This window comes from Esox lucius, chromosome 12, assembly GCF_011004845.1.
Source record: "Esox lucius isolate fEsoLuc1 chromosome 12, fEsoLuc1.pri, whole genome shotgun sequence".
Classification (NCBI taxonomy): Eukaryota; Metazoa; Chordata; class Actinopteri; order Esociformes; family Esocidae; genus Esox; species Esox lucius.
Window position 1 is genome coordinate 18,477,562 of NC_047580.1, and position 17,782 is coordinate 18,495,343.

Here is a 17,782-nt window from a genome sequence, read left to right on the forward strand (position 1 = left end):
TATTAGTAATCTAGCCTGGAGAACTGTAAGGGGGGAAAAGAACAGATTCAATGTTTTTCTCAGTTTGACTACATCTGCCCCATCTGGTTACAAAATGTGTGTCAACGGCTTAGTTGTTTATCTTCCATCTCTAGGCGCCTTGATACATGACATAATAGAAAAAAATGAAGTGGTGTCAAAACTGTACTACAACGATGACTGCTCAAAACCAGGGCTTCAGGCGTATTCCATTTCAAATTGCAACAATGTGGTCGTTCAAAGGATGTGGGGCAAGCTAACCCTAACTCTAGTCTAAACAGTGAGAACCCCAGCAGTCTTCACCTGATCTGCACTCCTGTGGGTTTCTACTGCTATGATGTTGTGCACTAAGGCCGGCTAACTAGTTTCACAGACACACACACTCATCTGTTCTCCCTCCTTATCTCTCTCTCGCACTTTCGGTTTCTTGTTAATTGTGAAGGGTTCTATTTCTCTCATATTTTGCGTGTAAAATGCGATTTTTGCCGGACCGTGACAATGACACTAAGCACAAGGCCAAGTTGACCCTCCAGTGGTTACAGCAGAAAAGGTGAAGGTTCTGGAGTGGCCATCACATTCTCCTGACCTTAATATCATCAAGCGACTCTGGGGAGATCTCCAACGTGTGGTTCATGCAAGACGACCAAAGACTTTGCATGACCTCCCATAAGAAATAAAATAAATTTGTTTTGCCTGCTCACTCATGTTTTCTTTACAAATGGTAGATATTTTATCAATTCCCCAAGGATATGCAAACTGTATAAACCACCATATATCCATTTTTGGAGATGCAAACAGTCTAGGCTGGGTATAACAACAAACAGGGCATATTGGACCTCTGGTAAGGACCATCACATCCTTTTAAACATACATCTTGTTGAAGTTCTGATTTGCACCTAGTGAATATACAGTAATAACATCCAGAATGGTCAGTCTTTGCATACACAGCTATGTATGAATTTGAGATGTGGGGAGTATCCACATTGCTGAGCAATCATACAACAGCAGCTCACATGCTCCCAGAACACCGGGAAATTCTTACTCCTATCTATTCATCGTAAAAACACCCTTATGAATTCACCCTGAGTCAGTGGCCCGCATCCCCGCCCTACCCCCTCCTTCTTTTCTCCCATTGCTGGGATTTGGGCCGTCCCTCCCTCATGCCTGTAGCTATGACAATGGTTGTGGGTGATCTGGTGGTCGAGCTCTCTACTGAGCCCTGCCTGTCGCTGGCAACCCACAGGAAGAGCTGGCCAGCACTGTGGGAGACCGGGAACGTGTCAGAACAACTCTGATTGGTTGGCCCACCTCACGCAGGGCCACAGCTGCTCTACTGGGTAAGATTGGACCCTTCCTGACGCTCCGTGATTCAGAGAGGGAGTGAGGTATTGTCTTGTGGTTGTAGGCGGCATTCATTCCAATAAGAAAAACACTCACAGACAAGGGTGAAAACAGCACAGCGATGATGAATGTAGACCAACACGGCTTGGCCAGACATGCTTTCAGACATTTATGTACATGTTTGTCTGACAACTGAAATCGTCTGCTGAGCTATGGTTTGCTACATGCAGAATTTCAGTCTGAGACTCCTAACATTGTAATGATTCAATGGATGTTGTCCAGTCACCAGAAATTGGACCAGCTTAATGATCGAGCAGTGTTATGATGTGTGATGTATGATGTGATGTAGATGGTCAATCAGTGTAATTTAGTTTGGTAGTACGGTTAGCTATACAGTAGTTTCCCAAACACTCTATTTAAGTCATAGAATTAGATTAAATTCAACTTTTAGAGCACAGTCATTATTTCAGTAACCGTTCTTCCAGTGGTGTTTGTGTGGGTCTATCTGGCTTGGTTACACAGTACATTTTCCAGGAAGTTTTATCATACCCCAAATGTCTATGACTCTCCACTACCAAAGTACTCTCCCAGGGGATACATGGGGAGGGAGTGGATGAATAAGGCTTTAATTCATCATGTACCACTGATTGGAAAAACAACATGTGAAGTCAAGTGTTACTGGGATTTCCTCCAGATGGAAAATACAGTTGATGTGTCAGCTTGGTAAATATGCAAACATATTTTCAAGGTTTACATTCTTCAGCATACCAAGAGTGAGGAAGAATATAAAAAATGTACTGCACTTCCATTTCTTTTTTTAAATAGGTATACAATAATGTCTAGCTGTGTTTGATATACAGTATAAGAGAGCATTCATTGGTTTCCCATCCTCATAACATATTGATATGACCTGGACAGGCTATGATACATTAAAGATGTTGATGTTTTTTCATCTATCTATACCATCGTGATCTATTCTTTACTCCAAAATCAAGAAATCTCTGTGAAAAGGAAAAGAGACCAGAATGTTCTGATGACAATTGCAAAGACATCACTATAGACCTCATTGAATAAATATATTGGACGACTTGCCTACATGTGGACACACAAATACACACACCATGCATTGTGTAGATAGCAGTTGCAGGGGCTGTAAGAAATCACTAACATGCATTGAACACACACATGAGAATATGTCTGCCCCATCATAATTGCCTCATTGTTGGAGCGTCTTATAAATAATTATATATCAACAGTGGCAGGGACCATAATTCAGACCATCCAAAAGTTATGACGAAATTACCCAGTACTATATACTATCACAAGCTTACAACACTGCATGGTACATAAAATAATATTCTGTCTGTATACTGATACCCCGCCAGTAACAGAGCCTCAGAAAACATGAATCTGAACTGTTTTGAATAAAGGATGAGGTGTTTAAACCTTTACGCAAAATCATCAACACCCATGTTGAATTGAAATCATGCAATCTTTGTTTTCGGACTATTACTTGTCATATTGCAGAAATCAGGCGGGACACAAACACAGAGCAACAAAGGCACATTTATTTACATTGTTTTTATTTCAAAGACTTAGTGAAACATGACAAGTCTCAAAAGACCTAGCCATGTAACCCACCTTAACATTAAAGACAATGACCGGCCAGGACACAGGGAACTGGAGAAACTCAATAGGGAGGTGATCTGGGGAAAACAAGACACAGGTGAGAAGGCTAAGGAACACAAGTGATGCAAAACGAAACATTGAAACGGAATAACTACAACTAAAATACACTGAACATAGAAATAGAAAAACCAGCACGGCAGTGGCTGTGTTTAGGTATTACATTAATGGTCACTAGTTCTATGTTTTGACAGGATAGTGATAAAAAAAGATGCAGCTTTTAATATAATAGGTGATGACCGAGGGATAAGATGAAAGACAGCACAGCACGTTTGCCTGAGTTATTAAGCCTGTGGCAGGCAATTGCTATTGTCAACAATCCATGCAGGGACGCCCTTCACACAAATTTCATTCCCAGCTCCTCAGGACCCTGCCAGCTTCCCTGTTATTGTTTATTATACACCGACAACACAGTAACTTAAAGCCTCCACCAGGTGTTTGGCAATCAAAATCACTGTGCATCTCCAAGCATTTTGTGTTTCGCAATTACATCACTATACTTGTCACTTTTTTCTGCATGTTCCATTATAATGTGAAGGATGATGGACGGTTAGGCCGATTATATTGACCTACCACGGTGAAACTGGCCTTTACTTTCGGTAAGTACCTCAGTCTGACACCACTGCTTTAGTACTCCAACACAATTCATTGAAAATGTAATACAATCACACAAGCATGCCTTCCAGGTGCACTAAGCAGTATGACACACTATTTTGAACACAAATAACTTTATATTGACATGCCTTGCCACCATTTATCTGTCCACCTTGGTAAACTAAGTTTTCCCATAGGTGTTGTGTGCCAAGATTTTTTTGTGTCATATTTCTTTCCAAAGCAAACTATTATTTCACCTGAATAGCCTGGGAGGTAGTTACAGCGAGGTTGGCTTTTGAAGCAGAGAGGGCTATGATCTTGCAAAGCAGAACACAGGGTTTGTTTGTATTGTGTTGACTAGGCTGCTAGTCAACTAACATTAAAAACTTGCTAGCTACTCAATGTTCTCCATGCTTTGATAGTTAGCTATAGATGCATTTTTCTATTTTGCCACTAGTTTTAAAAGTGGGGCTTTCAAGCCAAAAAGGATCCCTGAAATGATGTACTATGTTATACGTGTGCTGATTTAAACTCCCAGACTACATCTTTAACTGAAGTTAGATGTCAACTGTAAACAGCCTAATGCATGCGCATAAATTACAGGCCAGAACAAAAAAAAACATTTGCTAGCCAACTAAATTTAGTAACTCGCTAGTACTAACTAGCTAACTAAGCCAAGGTTACTATTATCTGATTGACCACTCAATGACAATAATATTAACTTTTCGTCATTCTTGCTTCTGAAAAGTACCACTAGCTAGCTAACAACATATAAAAAATGTGCATGTAAAAAATTACTTCTGTATGAAAGGGGACTATATAAACACTGCTCAATTCTCTGTTAGGAAAAATATTGCAAATCCTATATGAAAGGGATAAGGGATTCCTCTGAGCCCATGCTGCTGCGTCAGGGGAGGGTTCTCTCCATGTCGCGGCAAGGAACGATGCAATGTGAACGGACAGCACTGAAACCAGTACACAGCAATGAACACAAAGTTAGTGTTTCTGTCAGAGAGAAACCCATTTCGTCTGTTCTCAGCAGACATGGAGGGGCTGAGGTTGCAGAGACAGAACTGCTTTTTTATTCCGCCATCAGTTCCGCTGGGGAAACTCCACCAGCCGCTGTCACGCTTTTGTCTGGTTAGACCAAGGTCCTCCTCAAAGCATACCAGGTCCTGTATCCCCTACAGTCCTATGTGTGCTCCCTGAATGTCAGCACAACCCAGCCAGAGGAGGGAAGAGAGTGGAGCAGCCCAGCCGACTGTAGAGGACAGGGACTGGATGGGGAGAGAAGGGGGCCGCTGGCGTCCTGCAAGTGTAGAATTAACCAGGCCAGCAGCAACATCAGATTTCACTCATCACACTCTGGGGTTCTAGTTACAGTAGGCCTGGGCACATGTGAAATTCACTGTAGCTGGTTTTATAGCTGTTAATTTGCTTTGTTATATGTCAATCTAATATTTTAAATGAAACTGGAATACACTGGTATCATTGGAATACATCGGTATCATAATTCATAATTCAGTATCATTGAATGAGAGAACATGGCGCTTTATCCATCAATCTCTATAAAACACAAAAATATGATGAGTTTGCTGATAAGTCATGTCTGATGCAGAAGACAATATTGTAAGGAGAGCAGTGAGCCAGAATCAAATCCATGTTGCAGTGGAACACAGCAGGTTTAATCTCTAGGTCAGCTTAGGACGCATATTTAAACACAACTCACTTCATATTACAGAACCCATAGAATGACATTGTGTTGCTGATTTAAAACATGGCTACCTAAATGAAAGCCTCGAAATTAATAAATGAAGCATTTTCAGTGTTGCCCACGCAGGTTGGAGAGAGAGTCCATTTGTCAATAAAACCCAATAAAATACATTACTGAAATGATAATACCATCTAAGACAGAAACCAAGAAACGTGTGCATGGAGATGTTAATGTACACTAGAGATTAGGAACACAACAAAGAGCTGTCAGATTGAGTTCCAAATGCATCCACTGTGGGTTGATGAGAGACACGAGCAATGGTTTCACGCAGTTGAAGAGGGCGAGGACAAAGATTGGAAAAGGTATGGGCATGGGTGGGATGGGGAGGAAGCATAAATGCAGCTCTGTGTGTTGGGTTGTCTATAATAGGAGGAAAGAAGTTTGTGCTGCAGGCTGTGGAAGAGGGGTGTTGGGTGGGAGTTGATGTGAGGAAGGGAAACATGCGCTTGTGTTGGAATGATGGCCAGAAAAGCATTACTGATGATAAATAATGGAACGAGATGATGATCCATGGACAATGTGCTCCATTCAGTAACACTTGGGGAATGCTAACACCAACTATTATTGTCCATTTAAAAATCTGGAAGTAAGATAGCAGTTCATAGAGATATAGCTTTTGGTTTGTTACATTGGTTTCAACACGATAGAATACAATATACCATAGGCCACTGTAATTAATTCTGCTATGTGAGGGGACTAATTTTCATTGATCCATCAATCAAACATTGCATTTACAATTATTTTTTTTACTAAGTAATGCATTTCAGTGTGCTTTAAACAAGAGATGAATAATTCACCACAAGAAAGGTGAAAATAACAACTGTGTCCCTGTGAAACTAAACAACTGTGTTTTATATAGTTCCTCCAAATCTCCCTTCCCATAACATAACATGGTTCCGGGGAGTGAGGACATTATCTAGCCTATAAAGGATACAATAGGTAGGACTATAAATTTGATGGCAATTAAAGAGTGTCTGCATTAGGGGAAACAGTGCCCCTGTTCACCCCAGAGGGGTATTCAACAAAGGTGGATTAACTGTCAAACCAGAATTTGAGCTAACCTTTAGTGTTTCAGAAAGTGACCATGAGGTATATCCTGATCAGAAACAATAGTAAAGGCTCTTGAGTAAATCTGGAAGGACTGAACCAGACTTCCAACATCAAGGCTCATTCCACTCCTACACACATTAAGGGAGAGATCGTCTTTAGACCTCTAAAGCTGCAATAACGCGTCCCACCTTACCTTGGAATGTGACATGCAGCAACTGACATTTTCACCAGCTCTGACGCAAATCTAGAATACTGTCTTGTTCATGAAAATAAAGGTACTGTAGTATATAAAAAAATAATGTGTAATGTAGCATTCAGTAAAATTGTGTATATATGTGGGCACTATAGCAGGTGCAACCTGAGGGCAGACACATTAATCATTGTTGGTGAGGTAGTTCTGCTAACATACATATAACATACATATTACACTTCAGATATGACATATGCTATGCTATGCTATGCTATGCTAACTGCTGCCTGAATTATTACTGTACCACATGGGTTAAAACCAGCAGTTGGATCATTTAACAATCTGTGTACCAAAAACTCTTCGTGGTAGCAAATAAGACTGAGTAATGTGTAAAAATGTTTTGTATAAGACAGGGCAACATGAATAAATACTGAGATTCAATATTGAGTAAAAACATTTAGTAGACACTTTTAGAGTACATTCATCTTGTACTGGCCCTCTGTGGGAATAAAACCTACGATGCTGGTATTGCCAACACCGCAGTCTTGCCAAGTGAGCTAAAAGACGTATTTACGCAGCATTTCCAAACATCCATGTTGCTATAGGTGGTCCACATATCCCTGTTCAATAACCCTCTGTTAATGACACTGCATTAATAAAACAGGTAGTTAGTCAATGTATTTTTTTAAATAGTGATTTTTAGTAGCTTCTGGGACAAGGAGACAATAGGTTACAAGTTGTTCTGGGACCAACAGATTAACAAGATATTTAATGATTTTCTTGTATTTACTTTTGATGTGCTGCCAGGTTATTTAGGCTTTAATGGGGTCACAGCTTAACAGAACACATTCTTGCCTGTGTTGTCATCAAAAGCACATAAAAAAAGTATATCAAAAGTACATAATAAAAGTAGTTTATTATGAATGTAATAAATTAGAATTAATCACACCTAGGTTATGTTGTTACAATCTAGCCATCAAAAATATTATGTTCTGATAACATGGCAACCATATTCTCATCGTGTTTGGTGTGACATTAAATGGAATGTTCCAGTGGATAATTCTGCAGAAGATGTTCTCTCAATTTGGTTCATAATACCATTATGAAGTTGTACATGTAGTTGTCTTCTAAAGACTCTACTGGATCAAACTAATGTATTTATTTGTTTATATTTTAAAGTTAGATCCCTGTGTTAATGTTTATGTCTTCAGGGGAAAAAATTTAGCAAAAAGTTTTAAGGGAACGCTCTCTTAAATCTAAAGTAAAAAAGTTATAAAGAGTAAACTAAACGTGGTTTTAGAAAATAAATTGAATGTTCCCCAAACTAATATAAAACCATAAACTCAAACTACAAGAGAACATAAAAGTGGAACATTACAACATTTCTTTCACACCTTAGAATTGTAACCTGTATCAGGTCATCTCATTTTGTAAAAGGATCTGTTTTGGAATACGCCCTGTTGCCTTTGTCATTTGGTTATTGGAGGTGAGAATAATCCACCAAATACGTTGTTCATTGTTTGCAGGAAATAATTTGTTTTTGATACCATATCATGCCTATGTAATTTATTGTGCAAGTTACTTCATATTTTCCAGTTCATGGTATTTTGTTAGCCTTGGAACTCACGTTAGTGTATTAGTTGTGGCCATTACATTTGAATACAAGTACTCATCTCCCATCACAAACTCCACAGTACCCTGGGTTAAATCTACCCTCTTGGAAGATGGATGGTTGAAGAGTTTCAAGAGGTCAGTTGATATCCTATGTGTGTTTGGCTTTAGAGTCAGTGCTGTGTGGTGTCAAAATCAGAGACCTTTCAGATTCATATGTCATTTTATAAAGGAATGAATAGGTGTGTTATGTCTGCATGAAACTGCATGCAATAGGTTGGAACAGGTGTCGCTTGACAGGCCTATATATATGCCACCACCAGATCTATATACATGATCTGTCATGGTTATCTCTCCACTAACACATATACAGGTCACACACACCTAGTCCTTAACGGGACAACCCTCTATTTTTTATTATGTAGAAATGGATATGAAAGATGAAATATGCTGGTGCTGTCAGGGGCAGAAGCTATACATGACCATCCTTCATCTAGCCATGGTGAAGGCTGTTGCCACTGACGTGTACAGCATCTCATTTCAGCCCGCTCTGCTCACTCAGCAAGCACTTTCTCATCTGTTCAGTCTCACATTTACTCCACATCGTGGATGACATAAATTACACACCTCAGTAGTGCCAGACAGTCCCTGTAAACCACCGCCTATCATAAATATTTAAATCAAATGACTGTTGACTGGTATTCTATAAATATATCTATATATCTATTTCTATCTATCTATATATATGTCTATATATCTAAATATCTATATATATATATCTATATATATATATAGACAGAGAGCGAGAGAGAGAGAGATTGTGAACTCCACATTTCAGGTCTGTGACATGTTTAATTAAAGGGTGCGTTTTCTTCAGACTGGACACTCACCACGCCCCACAGCTGCTGTCTGGGCTTCCTCATCCATCTCCAAGAAAAGGAAAAGTGACATTGATTGCACTCCAGTCTTTGGTCAAGTGTTCACCAGCCTCCCAGTTCACGTCAAGATGAGTTCAACTCTCCAGCCTGACCTTTTGAACCATAACAAACCATGTGCCCTGCTGTCTTCCCTTTTATCACGTAAACACATCAGATTGGCTTCCATGGGAGACACTGTAGCTTGGTTTCCATGGCTACATGGCAAACACTGTTGCCGTAGTAGCCCTATTAACTAATTGAGGCAATTATATGCGAAGAGCAGCTGCTGTGGCAGTCCCCTCCCCCCTCATAACGTCCCTCCCCCACTCAACCTCACTCCAGCCATGAGGCTCCACTCCCTCTCATTATGTACAGAACACACACGTCTGCAGCACGTAAACCCAGATATTGGCCTACCAGAGAGGAAGAGGCCCAGTCACATGATGACTGATCAGGATAAAGGACAGGGTTGGTTGTGGTTTCTAGAAGGGTGTGTGAAGGGGTCATGCAATCTCCTATGGGATCCAGTAGATTTGCACAACAGACATCATTCACAGAAACAGTCATATCAATGTTTTGTTTGAAACCTGCCCCATAATAAACTATTGTGGCAAAACAACAAGAGAGTATTTTGATCTTTTTGAACATGTTTAGGATGGTAGCAACCTCGATTAAGAGGCGTTTTCGAGTGACGCCTTGTAACTGGGACGCGTATTGGGTTGTGGGGATGTGTGGCGAAATAAAGCCCTAGATGTCCGTAAAGGCTCTGTGAAGCTTCTTGACTTGCAGGCATCCCTCAGTGACTTTATGGTCAAGCATTTCATGTGTGTATTTCAGCGGGTTAGGGCCTTTGTCAGTCTGTACATACGTGGGTATGTTTGGCATGGATGAATACATCTACGCTATGCATTTTGGTAAATGCCACCAATAACAGACTGAATGAAATGGTTTGCTTATTCAGTACATCTGCCTACTGCAGTTAGAGGGAGAGAGGCAGATGGGCATTCCCAGGTATTCTGAGGGAGGGGGATCGTCGGTAATCAATGCACAAAATTGCCCTTATCTACCTTTTCCAGATTGTGTGGCATGAAAGACCTCGTCTGTTTAGACTCCAGCTGGAGGCAGGACCAGTCAGAAACAGAGACAGCGCAGGGAAACACCAGAGTTGCACTCATACTTCAATGAGGAATTATCAGAACGGTGTGAATTCAGTCATATGTTACTGGAATGTGACATCATGAGGAAGCAAAAATATGTTCCAGTTCTTTTCTGAAAATGTGTATTTAAAAGCATGTGCATGTCCTTACATTACTCAGGAAAGAACAGTTATCAGTCATCCAGTATTCCTCCTTTGAAACCAATTAGCTAGTTACATCTTAACTTACCATCTACTTATTTCAGTAAATACCGATTCCAGAATTATACAAAAGAATGTCAAACAGCCATGATTGCAAAAGGGCGACTGTTAAGCACAGGTTTGTTTTACCTATTCCAAATAACTCAAACGTGTAAAGGTAGTATGATGCAAATGACAAGACCAAGAGAGCATGTTTAGAAAGGCTTGGTTCAGGGGGTGTTATTTTCTATTCAGCCATGGCACACACACACACACAGCCGATATACTGAATAATTCAAGATGTCTATCTAGATGGCTGCAGCTCTGCTTTGTTCCACCAGTGGACCTGAAACTCTGACAGTCTGTGTGCTACGAGGGGATTCAGGAGACCCTCCTTTTAGTTAGGATCAGTGGGAGTTCTGCTTAAAGCGTTTAACATCGCATTAGTCACTAGTTTAAGTGTCTTAGTATTTAATGATACCATAAGTGGTGTTCTTTCCATGTAGTAAATCATCTGGACGTGGCTCGGCCTTACACTAGATAGCTCTGATGTAGGAAGGAATCCAACTGCAGCCCAGTGACGTCTAAGCTCTGGTTTAACTGGGTGAGTATGCAGCTGTCCACTTCTGCACTTACTGGAGCCCCCAAAAACAACAGAGGATCCAACCAGCTGAGTCAATGCAGCAGTGGGTCTGAGAAAGCATTACAACAGAGGAAGGGGCTGTAGTTTTGAAAACCACCGACCAACCACAGGCTGAGGCCGAACAATAACAAACCTGGCTCAGCAACTGTTGGTATGTCGACCGTGGAACAGGTGCAGAAACCGTCCGAAGTTGATTAAGGTAGTTCGCTACCTTGAATTAAACAACTCCTTAAAATGGGAAAAATCTTCCCAGTATAACTCACTTCAGTAGTGATCACAACAATGTCTTAAAGTAGCACAGGGTCAGGACGGTATCAACGATATGTTTGCATCTTTTTGCAACAGCAGAGGCAACATCAGAAACCACACAGCCAGATAGAGGAAGTGTTTCAGGCCAGGAACCACAATGGGTTGTGTCAGAGTCAGCCTGCTCGTCTCCATGACTATCAGCCCTCCCCAACCTGCAGCCGGACACACTCACTCCCCATCTCTATATATAGACCTTCCTGCCCTGCCTGCCTGCCAGGACCTGCTAAAATTAGCCATAGTCTGCTCTTCCTCTCCTTTCCTGTGGTTTCATGACACTCTGAGAGCCCATCCATTCCTCCCTCTCAGTCCGGCTATCTGAGAGCCAGGTGAGGGGGTCTGGGGGTGAACCAAGCAGATATCAGCACCGGGTTACACTGGTCCTGCACAATAGGAACAATACTTCTACATAATAGATGGACATTTTAGTAATTTAGAAGATGCTCTAATCCGGAGCGGCTTTCATTTAGGGCATTCTTCTTAAGACACGCAGATAGGCCAATCACAGCTCTGTAACGTAAAAGTCTGTTCATAAGGTTATTCACAACTCTACGACAGAAAGATTGTTTCTAAGGGCAGATAAAACTCTAAAACATAAAAGACTGTTCATAAGGTTTGGTAATCTACCAAAGCATAAGATTGCATTTGCCACACTATAGATTTTTTGTGGATATGTGTGTGAACAGTATGATTATACAATTAAGAGACCACTGCACCTTTTTCTTTCCTTTTAACCCTTCTGTTCCTCACTCAAAACCTTCCTTTTCAACTTTTTTGGAAAGGAAAGAAAAAGGTGCAGAGGTCTCTTAATATTTTCCGGAGCTGTATATTAATGAATTCATTGAATTATGTACTTACTATTAATGGGTCGTGTTACTGGTCCACCTAGATTCTTAAAATGTATGCATTAACGGTTAGTTGCTCTGGATAACAGCATTGGTTGAATGACTATATTGTAAATAAAGCCCATAACTAGAATTGTTCTCATTGTAAGTATATGATTTGACTTACTGCTATATGATCATAACAGTCTTGTAGTAATATTACAATAAGGGAACTGCTTCCCTAAGTTTAAATAGATTCTGGAGTCCGCCCACATTTATTAATTATTACAATTGTACTCTTAATATGTTCAGCCGGCACAGCCAGAAGAGGACGGGTCACCCCTTTAAGCCTGGGTCCTCTCTAGGTTTCTTTCTACATTTTGGCATTTTTAGGGAGTTTTTCCTAGCCACTGAAATTCAACACTACTGTTGTTTGCTCCTCGGGGTTAATGCCAGATGTTTTGTAAAAGCACTTTGTGACAACTGCTGATGTAAAAAAGGCTTTATCAATAAATCTGACTGAACTGAGACGTTCTGCTAAGTTCAGAATGTAGACATTGACTCTGTGTTAGCTAAGAATGTAGGGAAATATCTTTCTCCAGCTGCTGAGTATTACATGAGCTGGGTTACAGGAAAATCACTTGCAAGATAAGTCTCCCTTGGTATCAAATACGGCTAAGAGACAGCTTGCTCTAACTCCATCCTCATCATAAAATAATAATGCATCTCTTCTACCAAGACGGTAATGAAATGTCTTCATCATTTGAAATAATGACAAATTTACAGGAAAAGATCTACATTCTATTCTATTCATTATTGTTTTTAACCGTCCCTGTGTATACGATAAAGAACAGTACAAATTCGGAGCAGATGAAATTGAAGGACATCCTTCATTATGCTGTAGCGGTTTCTGTGAGAGTCGAGCTCCAGGGTAGGATACAGTTCTATGGCGGTAAGTGTGTGGGCAGATGGGTGCTAGGGCAGCAGGGAGGATAGAACATTCTTGGGTGTGAAATGGAAATGAAATAGAGCCTCTAGCCGCAGTTGTCACTTGGTCAGCGGGGACTTGTAGGGCAGTAGGTTATGGTAGACAGCTACAAGCATAGCTGAGTGAACTCAGGCCCCATCTCTATAGACTACAGGAGCAATGAGTGTATGCAAACTGAAGCTTTGATGTCATATGCCATTTGGTTTTTTAATTATAGCATTTCGGCACCGAAAGAATATCCCACACCGCACCTTATCAGTGCCTCGGCCTGTGCTCTTGGCCGGCCAGCTTAGTTTTGAGGAAAGGCTGAGAGGATTAGGTGTATGCACGTGCTAATCCTTAAGCCAATTTTGTCAGAGTAGAGCGTGGTTTATGAATTATTTGCCATTGCGGGAGATGTTAGCTGCCAGGTCAGAGCATTGTTCCCCTGCCTCAGTTTGCCTCCAGGATATGGGATCTTGTCAGGGTATAGGGTCCTGTCAGGGTATGGGTCCAGTCAGGGTATGGTCCAGTCAGGGCATGGGTCCAGTCAGGGTCTAGGGTCCAGTCAGGGCATGGGTCCAGTCAGGGTATAGGGTCCAGTCAGGGCATGGGTCCAGTCAGGGCATGGGTCCAGTCAGGGTATGGGTCCAGTCAGGGTATGGGTCCAGTCAGGGTATTGGTCCAGTCAGGGTATGGGTCCAGTCAGGGCATGGGTCCAGTCAGGATATAGGGTCCAGTCAAGGCATGGGTCCAGTCAGGGTATTGGTCCAGTCAGGGTATGGGGTCCAGTCAGAGAATGTGGTCCAGTCAGAGAATGTGGTCCAGTCGCTCCGACTAGCAGTAATATTATGTGGGGAGCTTAGAGACAAGGATGGACAGAAGGGAAGAGGTAGATATCGATCTAATGAGAGTCCCAAGAATAAACTCCAGGATGTAAAAGTCCCATTAGGATCTCCTCTGGGCTATTAATAACAATAAAAACCTCTACAATCAATAACATGACTTCCTGAATCAGAATCCATTTAACATGGCCAGGCCAGAGGGGGCTGAGAGCAGTGTCCTCTTGATGCAAGGAAAGTGATCACATGGAATATCTTCCTGAACCCATTAGCTGAGTAGGAGAGTCTTCGACCTCTGGCTGCAGAAATCAAGAGCACTCCTTTAGGAGTAGATGGTATCATGGTTTTTTGAAGCAGATGCTCACATCGATCTGTAGACAGAGGTTGTAGACCCTCCTAAGGACAGACAACAAGCACACATTTTAGTTTTATATATACAAAAAAACAGGATTTAATGAGATTGTCACAGATCCAACTAAAATTGAGAATGCTCTTCATACCTCTAAAATTAAAATAGTACTGGGGTTAAGTGGTAACCCACTGATACCCCTTTTTAAGGCCAACTGTTTCTATAAGTATACTCTGTGAGGCGGTGTTGGTTGTGTTTGCTGGGGGAAGCGGGACCCTGTGGCGTTATCTCACATCATCCATTTCTCTATGCCTCCCCAGTCTCTCTGGCAGCCTCCCCAGATGTCACATCACCCCCTGGCTCTGAGCACACCTGGGGAAAAAAAAGAGAAAAATACTATTGGAGACTTTGAGCACTGAAACTGTGTCATTTGAGATAAGGGATCCCCCCCTGTCTTTGCTCAGGCAACAAGAATCCTAAAAGTTAAGATACCTTTCAGATGTGGGTATGTCTCAGGGATGGGTTTTGCTGACATTGAAGCGCGGAGGCTTAATTCCATCAGTGTGGCCAGTTCCGCGGTGTCTCTATGTCCATTATCTCCAGGGTTGTAATCCGTTACAGTTACAAGTTACCTGTCCACATTTGTAATCAGTAATGTAACTTTTAGATAACTCAAAACCAGTAACGTAATCTGATTACTTTCATATTAAGAGGCATTAGAAAACTAATAGGAATAGCCTATAACCAGTTGAACACCCTTTGCGGGAACAGTAAGTGTAAGAGTTTACATAGCTGGCCAAAAACGGAATTTACATTTTAAATGATGGGTTTATACAGCACCTTTGGAAAGTGTTTCCAAACCATTGCTTTCTACTTCAATATGATTGGGCTACATCTCTACATTACACGCTAAAGGTCTGTCAGATATTCAGTTGTTCCAATTAGTCCAATAACCCTCGATCTTCCAGAATATGGCTGTTTATCTGAACATAACCCCAAATCGAAGGATGTGTTAACATTTTCTGTTATTTGTTTTATTCATGTTTCTAATTTGTTTAAAACATTGTTGAAAAATAAATGGCAATTTCTCAAAAAGGGTATTGACATCATTGTATATAAAAATCAAGATATCCGCAGCTTTTCGCCCATACATTAATACAGTAGTCTGATGTTTTGCTCCACAACCACCAACCTTGTCAAAACGTTGCAGGAACCCCAGGCACACAAACACACGTTTGCAATTGTGAACACCCGCACACAAATACATTTTTACCCGCGCAAACGTAACATGATTAATAGATATAAACTGTGATTATACACCTGCACTCTTAGTTTAAAGTCAATATTGTCAGCAGCCAATGATAACCAATGGATGCAATATTCTGAGATGCAAAGCAAGCAGAATCACATGGCCTACCTGTATGGACGGAGTGGAGGTGGTTGCATCAAATGCACATATCATCCTTTGGCAGAGTGAACACACCTTTTCTCCTTAAATATAATGATTAATTACATATAATGTTTTATGTTGAAGGCTGCCCATACATTAAAGCTATCTAACAAATAGTTGCCTAATCTTTAAAAACATTTCCTGTCTGAGTTTTTCAGGGCACCTCTTCTTGGCTGTGTTGTTCAGTGCATTTGACAAATAAACCTTGAACGATATAATATATAACACTTCAACTAATATTTAACACGATCGAGATAGGCCTGTCAACTAGCGCTACGTCATTCATTAAATGCTTATGCGTGTCCATGTTTTTGTGCATGATGATCACACAACAACTGAGGTGCTCAATTGTTATTTTGGTTTGAATAACAATGTTTTTAAAGCATAAAATTAAAAAAAACAAGCATGCAGCCTGTCATAATTATTTCGCACACCTATTCTTTTCAATTGAAGTAATCCAAAAGTAATCTTTTTTTTCCTCCAAAAGTATCTGTAATCCGATTACAATATTTTAGTTGGTAACGTAACGGATTAAAGTTACTGTTTTTTTGTAATCTGTTACTCCCCAACTCTGATTATCACACACTAGCTAAAGCACCTTAACAGCCAGTAGGAGAGACAAACGAGTCCCACTACACTGTCATCCTATCTTACATATAAAAGAGAAGAAATAGGCAAAGGAAGGTGTCCAGTTAAAACACCTGTCTTTACAGCACTTCAGCCCACCAGCCATAAGCGACCACTGTCTCAGTGGCCATGGGTAGAGGATGACACTGTAGTGGATAAACCATGTACCTGTCCTGAGTGGTGCTGCGTTATGGAGTATAGGAGTCTGACATGTTAAAGTGACTGCATACCCATATAAATTAAAATAATAGAAATTCGGAATGAACACAATAACATATAGAAATGCTGCTCAAACGTATATGCATATGCATTCAAACACACACACACACACACACACACTCCCACACACACACACACACCTTGAGTCCTGCCAGTCAATGGGCTTGTTGTCAGACTGGAACATAAAGACTGAGGGGTAAATGACTGTAAAATTGATTTTTAATAGGTTTCAACCCATTGCATTTTCTGTGGCAATAGATGTCTATAAACAATGGCTTCCACACCCTATAATCCACTTTCTGTCATACCTGGTCACAATCCAGTGGAGGAGAAAGTTGAGGAAACCTCCATGGATTGGGTTTTCTCATGCGGTGGCTTCCTGGCCAAGTAAGCCTGGCTACACAGGGAGAATATTCCTAATGACATGACAAATGACATGCCAACCTTGAGAGAAGAGCGAGTGATCGAGAAAGCAAGAGTATGGGAAACACAGAGGAAGTAAGAGGAGAGAGAAAAGGAGAACTGGGAGAGGAGAAAGAGCTGACTCAATAAATGTATTGTCATTCAGTTTAAGTTAATGTGGTTGTTGTTGCTGCGTGTGAAACATTGTATGGGAACCATGTTAATGGGTTTGTGACAGACTACATTGACCACAACGTGCCTTTTCCCTGTGATGGTTCCTCACTGCACTGGCCAATATGATGTATTAACTGTGCCTGCCTTGCAGCCTGTTCAGATATGTATAGTGCTCTGAGTTTTGACCTTCAGCTAAGAGCCCAGAGGTCAGCGGGGAATGCCGCACTTCCTGTCTTCTGCTTACCCCTCCCTCTCAATGGAAAGCACTCCCCTGCCCTGGTTCATTAAGAATTCACACAAATGCCTGAAAGGCCCAGATGTGAAGGTCCTCGGTGGTAGAGACAGGATCATCATGGGAACATCCTGTGCTGTGTTATTAGTACTGATCGTCCTTTCTCTATTGTAATGGAGTCTGTCTTTCCTGTCTGTCCTATTTGTTCTATCTGCACTGGCTGTCTGTCT

The 17,782-nt window shown here is 41.1% G+C and overlaps 2 long non-coding RNA genes across 2 annotated transcripts; one reads left to right on the top strand and one right to left on the bottom strand.

Moving 5' to 3' along the window:
• The first annotated feature begins 1,277 nt into the window (after positions 1–1,277).
• Positions 1,278–9,227, top strand: LOC105022991. Its single transcript, XR_828947.2, has 4 exons — positions 1,278–1,355; positions 3,584–3,644; positions 8,348–8,402; positions 9,142–9,227. It is a non-coding gene; the product is annotated as an uncharacterized LOC105022991 (long non-coding RNA).
• A 5,436-nt stretch (positions 9,228–14,663) lies between these two features.
• LOC105022990 lies at positions 14,664–17,174 on the bottom strand. The gene is made up of 3 exons (XR_828946.3): positions 17,053–17,174; positions 14,941–15,080; positions 14,664–14,820 (listed from the first exon to the last, which is right to left on the bottom strand). It is a non-coding gene; the product is annotated as an uncharacterized LOC105022990 (long non-coding RNA).
• Between the last annotated feature and the right edge of the window lie 608 nt (positions 17,175–17,782).